This window comes from Epinephelus lanceolatus, chromosome 19 (assembly GCF_041903045.1).
Source record: "Epinephelus lanceolatus isolate andai-2023 chromosome 19, ASM4190304v1, whole genome shotgun sequence".
In the NCBI taxonomy this organism is placed as follows: domain Eukaryota; kingdom Metazoa; phylum Chordata; class Actinopteri; order Perciformes; family Serranidae; genus Epinephelus; species Epinephelus lanceolatus.
The window spans coordinates 13,158,123-13,167,903 of NC_135752.1; positions in this window are offsets into that span (position 1 = coordinate 13,158,123).

The window sequence follows — 9,781 nt, forward strand, 5'->3', positions numbered from 1 at the left end:
CACTGAATAAACCAGTGTCACGTTAGAAATCTGTGTTTTTCTAATGCTGTTTGGCTTATTGCGGAGGGGCTGCTAAAGATGTCTGACGGGAAAGCGCAAATGGTCCTCTCTAGAGCCAGTGTTTGCTTTGTCCGTTCAGGGCTACAGTAGAAACATGGCAGTTCAACATGGCGGGCTCCTTGGACGAGGACCTGGTCCCTGTGTAGATAAAAACGTCTCATTCTAAGGTGACAAAATCAAGATGACTCTTATTTTCAAGTTAAAACATACTTATTTTATTTAATTAAATATCTGCCAATATATACGCCTTAATCCTACACACTGAACCTTTAATACCATTACCACATTTGTACTCTAAAGAGCATAAATACTACACTAGCTCTACTACTACAAGGCTCTGTTCTGGGAAGACTTTCACTTTACTTTATAGTGTTAAAGGTGCTATAACCAAGGTTTTATACTCCCAGTGAGTGCCCAAAATGACTGTAATATATGAGCAGGTGATAATATTGGCCATATCATATCCATTATAATAAATAAAGGCTTTTTTAACCTTTCCTCAAACTGAAATGTATCGCCTTATCTTTTTTTTTTAGACTTCTATCTATTTATCCATCTCTATTTATTTTTGGTGCGCAGATGTGTGAGACTGCACAAACAAAATTGGTGAACTGCAGGTTATGTGTCATGCTGAGCAGAGCTCTGTGCAGAAGCGCTGACAGTGACAGGGTCTAGCGGTGATACTCAGGCACTGGAGGTCTCTCAAGTGTCGCCTAGAGCTATGGCCACATAATTTGATATAGCTGCAGTGGTGGGAACGAAGAAAAACACAAACAGCAACCTTTAATTATGCTGCCCCGACTACTTCTCAGAGAGCCGAGTCTCGAGGTCAGTTAATCTCATCATTTTGTACACAAGACTTTCAGGAGTTCATTTATCAGGTTAATTCTACGAGGAACTGGGAGCGGAGTTTTTGATCAGCCCTCTCCCGTGTGCATCCTCTTGCTTTAATCAAACCTAAGATCTCTCTTCACCTCAGATCTCTCCTCATGACATTTCTTCAAGGGTTAATTTGCCAACAGCCATCACCAGATGTGTCAGTCTGTAGTCAAATGATCCCCCTTGCACAGAAACGGTGCTTAAAATTCACTCCATCTCCCTTGTCAATCAGTGATGGCTGCATCAGATCAGAGTTTTGTCTGAGCCGAGACTGAACTTGGTGGAGATCAGTGGTGTCAGAGAATTCCCCTGGCCTCCCTCCATCCCCAGAAGGTCACTTTGCCGCAGGCTCTCTTTTTCTTTCTTTGGCTCTAAGAGTTGCAGGAGAGCTAATGTGCCTGACTAATGAGAGAGAGTAAAACAGGGAGAGGGCAAGGGAAAAAAGCAGCCAACAGATTAGCTTCACATTTCGATTTAAAATGTTAATCTGTCGTCTAAAGTTGAACTCCGTGTTGTACAGTTTGCGGCAGAGTACCAATGATCTTTCTGTATTACTGAGCAGCACAACATGTTCTGCCACTGTCGCTGCTTTTTTTTTTTTTTTTTTTTTTTTTTTTTTTGGTGGGCCAGCTTTCTCCTGAAAGCTGATCAAAAGCTGTTTATTCGCCGGGGTGTGTTGCGGCACCACTGTGCAGATTTCATCTTCATCTTTGTGTGTATGTTGGTGCTCACTTGTATGTTTGTCTCTGCATTTGGACACACACACACACACACACACACGCACGCTCGCATGTTTCTCTCTGTCACCACTGGCTTTAATCATCTGTAGAGCGAGGCCATGGGCAGAAGTCAGTGGTGACCCACCCACGCTTATTCAATGTGTGTGTGTGTGTGTGTGTGTGTGTGTGTGTGTGTGTGTCTTTATGCAATGCTCCCCCTTGCTGCAGTCCTGCTCCACTGCTAATGACCCAGCAAAGCACCTTAATGACAAGGAACACATACTCCCTGCTGTTCTGTGAGCCACAACTAATAAGTTTGGTCAGTCAGACACAGAAAGTATTGTAACCCTTTTAAAAAACAAAAAAGAAATCAACGAGAACACAGAAAAAGCATGAGCTGCAACGAGCCAATAAGATTTCACAGCTCTGGCGTTGAGTGAAGAAGTCTGCCATCACTTAGATCTGCTCGTGTCTTTGATGGGCAGGAGGAGGAGGGGGACGAGGATCACGGTGGAGCTTTGCAAGACGAGAGTGAATCGTAAAATCAGAATTTGTTTATCTTTTACTGCTAATTCCTCATTAAAACCAGTCAGAGGCAGCAGGAGCCCTTTGATAAGAAGCAGCACAGTGTTTGCTTTACTTCTCTGAACGCTGGCATCTGGTAGGCCCACTGTGTGAGTTGGCTGCACATACCGAGAGATTGTGTTGATTTACCTTACTCAAAATGTATAATTTTCATACCTCAGTGATTTTATGCGTGGCTAACTGTTTACTGTTTAGATGTAATCTGGTAAATCGGAGCATTCAGAGCTGCTCAGGCTTTGTCTCGATCGAAGAATGAGTTCTTAAGCAGCGCTCCGTCTACTTCCATCTCTTACATGAAACACTGTTCACGTAATTGCTCCGATGCTTGGCATGTGCATGCGTGTGTGTAGGATTGCATGAGCGCAAGTGTGTATGTGTGTGTGTGTGTGTGTGTGTGTGCAGCCCACACTGTAACTCTACATGTGTGTAACAAGGGCTGCGTTGTATTTAGAGACAAGGCTGTATTTCATAGGTCATTTCCCTCCGTTCCTCCAGAGCAATACCCATCTAAAGCCGAGATTGAGTTCAGCTCATTTTTCAACTCTGCCTCATGTCCAGGTTTTAATAAAGCCAGTCGAAAGGTTGGGAGAATTAGGCGGCTGTTGGGTGTGGGTGGGGGGACGCAGGGGAGGAGGGGGCGGCGGTGTGAAAGGCACTAATTCCGGCGTCGCTTGGTGCTGGTTTGGGATCTCATTAGTGCCGTGTTGTACTGTCACACATACACGTCCACTTGCTCAATCATAGGCAGCAAAGACGTGTTTAAATCCAAAATGAGTTTCTGGCTACAAAGTCTGATTTATGGGAGGTGTGACCCAGGAAATACCACAGACCTCCATCTCGTCACCCCCATTCTTTATGTTTAGAGATTGTTTTTTTTTTTAACCCTATTACAGTGACCTTCCTCTTATTTTTCTGACTCACTATTCCCCACTCTTTCTCTGTTATTTCTAAAACTCCTTTACAGATTACTGTCTCTCATCTTCTTCTACTTTTCAGTTGCTCTCTTACCTCCCAAGCTATTACCGCCATTTTACTGCACCTTTAGAACAATAAAACAGAAAACATTTACTTCATGGTGAATAAAGCAGGAGAACGAAAAATATAAATAAGATCTTGATGAAAAAATCGTTTATATGACTGGTTCACTGCAGCTTTCTATCGAGGGACTTTGTCTCCGGTAGAAAGTACAAGTAATGAAAACTGTTCATAGCGAGACATGTACATTATCCAGTGTAACCAGGACACTTTGTCTGAAACAAGATGTTGCTGCTGATTTTTTTTTAGTGCTTTGAGCACCACAAATGAAATTACATTTGCCTCAATTGTATTGGAGTGGCAGTAAAAATATTAAAGACAGCAATCAACCTGAGAAATAAAACCAAAAGTGAGAAAATATGCTGTAATGTGGGTGAACCTGGTGAACCTTCCTCCCTAGATTTTATTTTAATGTATTATTTATTTGTTTTCCACCCTTTTTTTCTCATCACGCAGTTTTAGATATCGAGGAATTCTTTGCAAAGTGCTTATGCAACATGCCTTAAAAAACAGAAAGCTGTACAATACTGTAGACATTCTACTGCAAGCTTGTCAAATTCATATTAATAAGACGAGCCGGGTTATTCCTCTCTCGCTGTGAACATGATCTGCAGTTCAAACCATGAAACAGCCTCTCATTTGGCCCTCTCTACTGTAACAGTGTGTACCTATTAGGGTTGTGCAGATGGGCGATCTGATCACCCATCGGTGATAGAAGGGTTGTTTCACGATGTCTTTTTTAAATGACGATGCAATCGCGAGGTGTGGGGGGGAGACAGCGCGTGTGTGGAGCATGCTGACGAGATCGAGGCTGAACGAGGCTGAGTGAGAGGAGACAGAGGGAGGCTGCTTAGTGAGAGAGCGGAGGGGGGGGGATCTTCTGCGTTGTAGTTTCCTGTAAAAAATGTCCGTGAAAAATACATGCCGAGCAGTCACTGGTGCGCGCGGTCGTAAAATCTGAGCTTTGCGCGCACAGGGCTTGCGGACGTCCGCGGAGTCCGTTCCACGTATGTTCCGCCCGAGTATGTTCGGGCCGAGTGGTGAACAAACCAAACAACACAATGTCAGGAGAAATTGAAAAGATATGCCGTCTATGTAAAGTCAACTTGCTAATTAAGGAGCCATTACATGTTCAAGAGTTTTATAAAGCTGCTCAAACGCCAAAGAGAGGCTATATATAAGTGAACGTTTCAGAGGCGACGCATAATGACCCCCCCGCCCCCCCCGCGATGACATCGTTCATCGGCGATTTCACTAGATGGCGATAGGACGATAGGATATGGACAAGATCGCCCAACTCTATACAGTATCTCATTTCCCTGTGCATCAATATCTTCCACACTCTCATGAAGGGGCCTGACTATCCTCTAAATCCGCCAGGGCTTGATCATTAGGACGTACAGGAGGAATCAATCCGGTGAGTGAATTCACATCACATACACCTCCAGCTCTCATCAAATGACCTTGACTGCTGCCGCCGCCGGCATCGCTTGGTTTTAGATGAGAGGCTAAGTATGATAGTAAGATGTGTGATGTGCAGATGAAGTATGGTATTGCACATTAGCGGGTTTGAAGAGGTAAATCCAGGCAGGCTAATGAATGTGCCACGCTGACTAATTTAAAGTTCAGCTTCCACATAAAGGTAATGAGAGCAGCTGCACACTTAGAGCAGCCTTACGCCACAGTCCAGGGCCGCCGATTTGAGGTTAGACATCTGCAGTGTGCGTGAGAGGACACAGGGGTGGCGCAGGTTGTCTCAGAGCTCTTAGTTAATGGTGTAGTTCACCGCGCTCAGGCCCTGATGGTGATTACCTCGTCAGCATGACACTATTTGGTCTCCTGTGTCAGCTCCCAGGATGCAGAGGCCTCATCCCCAGACATGGAATTAGAAAAAGACGCTGCTTTGCACTTGTGCTGTCACCTCACTGGATACATACATAGACACTAAAACATGCTGTCACAGTGCGATTCTGCAGGTCTTTGCTCCTGCCAGCTTGGCAGCTTTGTTAACATCTTTGCCTACTGTACTACACTAACTCTCCTATCCATATGCAGTACATCTCGCTAATAAAACGAGTGTCACCTGCCTGTGACTGAGATATTTTTGTAGGTGAAGATGCGATATCCGTAGCCAGCAGTTCTGAGAATGCAGGTGGTTCGGAGGTAGAGATGAATGTGCTTCAGACTGGGGCAAATGTCGCTGTTACACAACTGAAGAGTAATAACCACAATGAGGGCCAACTCGTTTTTTTTTCCCTCCTCTGCTGCTCTGTGCAGGAGACTGGGCAGAGTTTCAAAGCCTCCTCTTTTCTCACTCTGACTCAGTCGGAAGGAGAGAAAAGAAGGAAAAAAACTGTCCTTCTCCCACATTCACACAGGAAATTCATCATTCTGTTTTCTGAATGCGGACTAAAAGATCCCAGGAGGGAAAGACTATTGTCATTGCTCAGTATGGTGTCACTCCGTGCATGTCATGGTCATCATCCCTAAATCTCAACATTTGCTCACTCACACTTGCACTTACACTGTTTGACATTCCCCTGATGACTTTTACGATGCGTGCAGGTGTGACCGATGTGCACTCGGTATTCAAAGCACTTGTTTATCTATGTATGCCCTCTTCTTATTTATTCACCTTGTAATTTATTTATCCGCACATTTTGTTTTTTGAGTATATGATCCGCAGATCTGGAGCTGAGAACATGCATGCTGCAGCAAGATGTCGGGTTCATTTTAACTAGGCTCATTAGCTGCAGAAGGCGGCACCGGTTAATTAAAATAATTCCCTGTTATCGTGGCTGCTTTGGTCAGCCAAATGATACCGGGGGACTGCTATGCAGCACAGACTGCTCTCGCTTGGCGAACGGCGCTCCTCGACCACAGCTAGCACCTAATTAGCGCTGGAGGAGGAATATTTTACTGCGAATTAACATGCCGCGCTTCGGCCTGTGCTCTAATTGACGAGCCGCATCTGAGGGCCGGTGGAAGACTGCGGCTGTAGGGTGTGTCAACTCAAGCGCATGAGGGAAACATGCATAGAATGTTTAACCGTTTCATAATTAGTGAGAATCAAAAAGCTGCTTGTTTAGTGGCGGACTTAAGTTGATTTTTATGGGCGTTGCATCCTCGCTGAGAAGAGGGCCTCCCTGTGTTCTCCCATGACCTCCGTTGCACTCATTCCAGCATGAAAGCAGGTGGGGCTGTTACATAGGTTAGAGGGCACTGAGGTAAATATCCTATAATCCATGTTCAGATCAAAACTCAAAGGTCCACACTAATGAAACCGTTTGGACGAGCCATAATCCAAAGTAATAGGAAGGGATCCGACAAACGCTTGGCTCATCAAGTCACTCTGTTAAATGACATTAAAACCTAAACAACCTTCAAATTACATATTTAAAACCCTAAGGTAAGCTTTAGCACATGGCTATGCCCACAAGCAGCATTCTGAAAGAAAATTTAACCACACTGATATATAAATTGGAGTTTTTCGGCGAGCAGCAGGATAGTTGCAGGGTGTTGATCAAACTGTAGGAATCAAACTTAAAGGACAAGTTATTAATTTGTTTTTTTACCAGGGGTGTAACGATCCATTGACGTATTGATTCAGTGATTAGCAATCCAATATCACTGATGCAAAATGAAAACGTCGATGCATACACTTCAAGATACACCTTTATTTTGAAATTCCCATGACACATCTGTGTCACCATATCCATCCAAACACACCTCCTTCCTAAACATTAAAACAGTGCTATAAAACATGCACTAGGAGGAGTGTTTCAGTTACTGTAGTCCCAATTAAACACCTAGTCCTTTTTGTTAGCCTGGTGTTGCTACACAGTTTGACAAATAAAGGCCTGTCTCAATTAGACGCCTGGTCTGGTTGCTTAGCAGTTCATTTTTATAGAAGTTCTTTGGATGTATAAAACCATGTTGTTGGCTACCCACTTGAACTAAAGTTAGTTGTATAGATCGTACATACAAATATGAGTGTTTAAACTTTTGTCAGTAAAGACATGATACACACCGTTAGCTCTGTTAGATTTTCCACAATTAGATCATTCAGTTCACTTTTCTGAAACCATGAGCACCACAGAGTAATTCATTTGGATTTACCAGCATGGTAAACAAGAGGGAAGTCTTCTGAAGCAGTCATAAAGTCAGAATTTGCGTCTATTCCTCGATTACCCTGTAAGTTACTAATATTTCTTTAGTCCGTAAGGGTCCACTGATCAAAAGAATCATAACATTGTGCATTTGATGTGTTTTTAACCTGTAAAGTGACTTTGAGAACTTTGGAAAACGCTTTATAAATAAAATGTATTATTATTATTATTATTATTATTATTTTTCATGAGGATTAAGAACAGGATTAAGTGGTGTTGTGTCGGCATGCTAGGTGCCGTAATCCCCGAGTGCCGTAAAACGAGTGTCATAAGACTCTCTCTGGTGCCTCGTCAGGTCAAATGAATGATACATTAATATGTTATTGGAAGCCTAATTTCTAAACAATTATTATCCCTACTAGTTCAAATAAACACTTCGCTAAACAACACTTTTGTGTAAAAGGAATTAAAGGCCTGCCTGTTGAGTTCAGTGATTAAAGCAAATAATATCCCAGGCTATTAATTTCAGTTTTACAGTAGTTACACCTTGGCTATATGCCAGTGTAAATGCCAGTTGCTTCAGGTATTGTTTTGTCCTGTTCTGTTTTTGCGCCTCAGTGTATCTGTGGTGGTAGCTGGCGACATGAGGGGGGGAGCTCTGTGCTGCGGGAGTATAGAGAATAACTGAATGGTATATATATTCTAACAGCACTCTAAATTAACAGTCCAGCTCCAAAAGTACAAAATTGATATGTGGTGGGCGGCAACAAATTAATAAATGTATAGAAACCCAGAGGCTGCTTGAAAGCAGCAGGGATAAGGAATTGGGCTCTGGTTTGTTTTTCCTCATCCTGGTGATCAGCACACCTGGGTGATTCCGTCAAATGTGTGTTGGCATGTTGGGTGTGTTTCCATTCACATACCCGACAAAGGTGGAGCAGGGCAGACTTGCCGTCCTTGACTATACACAACTCTCTCCTCCTTGCTATTTTAGCTGATCAGGAACTTGCAGGTGGGTCTTTCAGCTTTGCCGTTCCATTTGCGCATGCAAACTGGCTCATGCAACAATCCGCCTGTTGTGCTAACTGCAGCACCTGTTGCTAACAAAGTACAGCTAAAAGATTCGGGGCAGAAATAGTTCTTGTGAACTTGAGCTTTTTGTGCATCAGTCTGCATACTTTGTATTCTGCATGCAGCTGTGTGCACATGCTGTGTGTGACCCCCGTACTGCCCGAATACACAAACCATTACAGGCTCATCATCATTAAATCATGGAGGAATGATTACACCAACCAATCACTCTTTCAGTGTACATACACAGTGGACAATCATTGTAATAAAAAAGATAGCATATTTTTCCATCTTCATGCTTAAGCTCTCCGAACCCTTTTTGAGCTAACTTAAATGATATTGGTATTTATTAACCACAACAACGTAGTGGCAGCTGGTATTGTTTTCACTTTGTCAGTCTGTATGTCTATCCTCGTTTCCACCAAACAGTATGACGGTATGGTACAGTTGAGTTTGGGATGCTTTTTTTCCATTTCCACTGAAAAGTTGTGGATGGTACCAATGGAACCGTTGTGTACTGTTCCCATTTTTGGTCAGCCCTCTGTTGGGGTACCTAGCACACAGATCTGGTACTAAAAGGTGGAGCCGTGAACACTGCAGTCCATTGATTGATCAATAGCGGAGGGTCACTCAGGGCTGAGTTGTGGCTGGTTTTGAAGCTCATGTAACAACTGTTAAAACCATGGAGTATTTTATTAGTAGACTGTAACTATAAAATGAAAGGATGTTTTGCTGCCTCTCACAGCAGCTGTAGACGGAGTAAAAATAACTTAATTTACTGGGCCGACTGCCGGCGACTTTTAAGGTGGAATGTTAACATGTAATGTTACTCAATGCATGAGCTGACGACATGAATCAATCAACACACCTTAAGTTTCACTTTAACAACTTTGACCATTGCTTTAGATTTTATATGATAGGCACTTTTAGTAATGAGAGGATCTTCAAGCGTTTATATATTTCAATTTTGGCTTGGTTATGTGAACTGCATATATCCCAATCCTGACTCTGAGAAAAAAAAAAAAACGCATCAGGGAGGGTTGTTCCTATAGCCTCCGGCAACACTAAACCCCTGAGCTTGCCTTAGAAGGACTAAATGCACAAACCTGCTATTTTTAAACATCCCATGGAGAACACTAGAGTCTAGGTACCATGTCTGAAGGGTTACTTTTGGTTCCAAAGGTACCATGCCTAAAGTGTTTGGGGGAAACGGGGCTTGTCTTGTGTGTGTCATCATGGCAAAATGTGGTCCTGGAGACACTTATTGTAGCAGAAACTGCCACACTTCCAGGTATGTCTGTCTGTGGACACCACAATTACGTC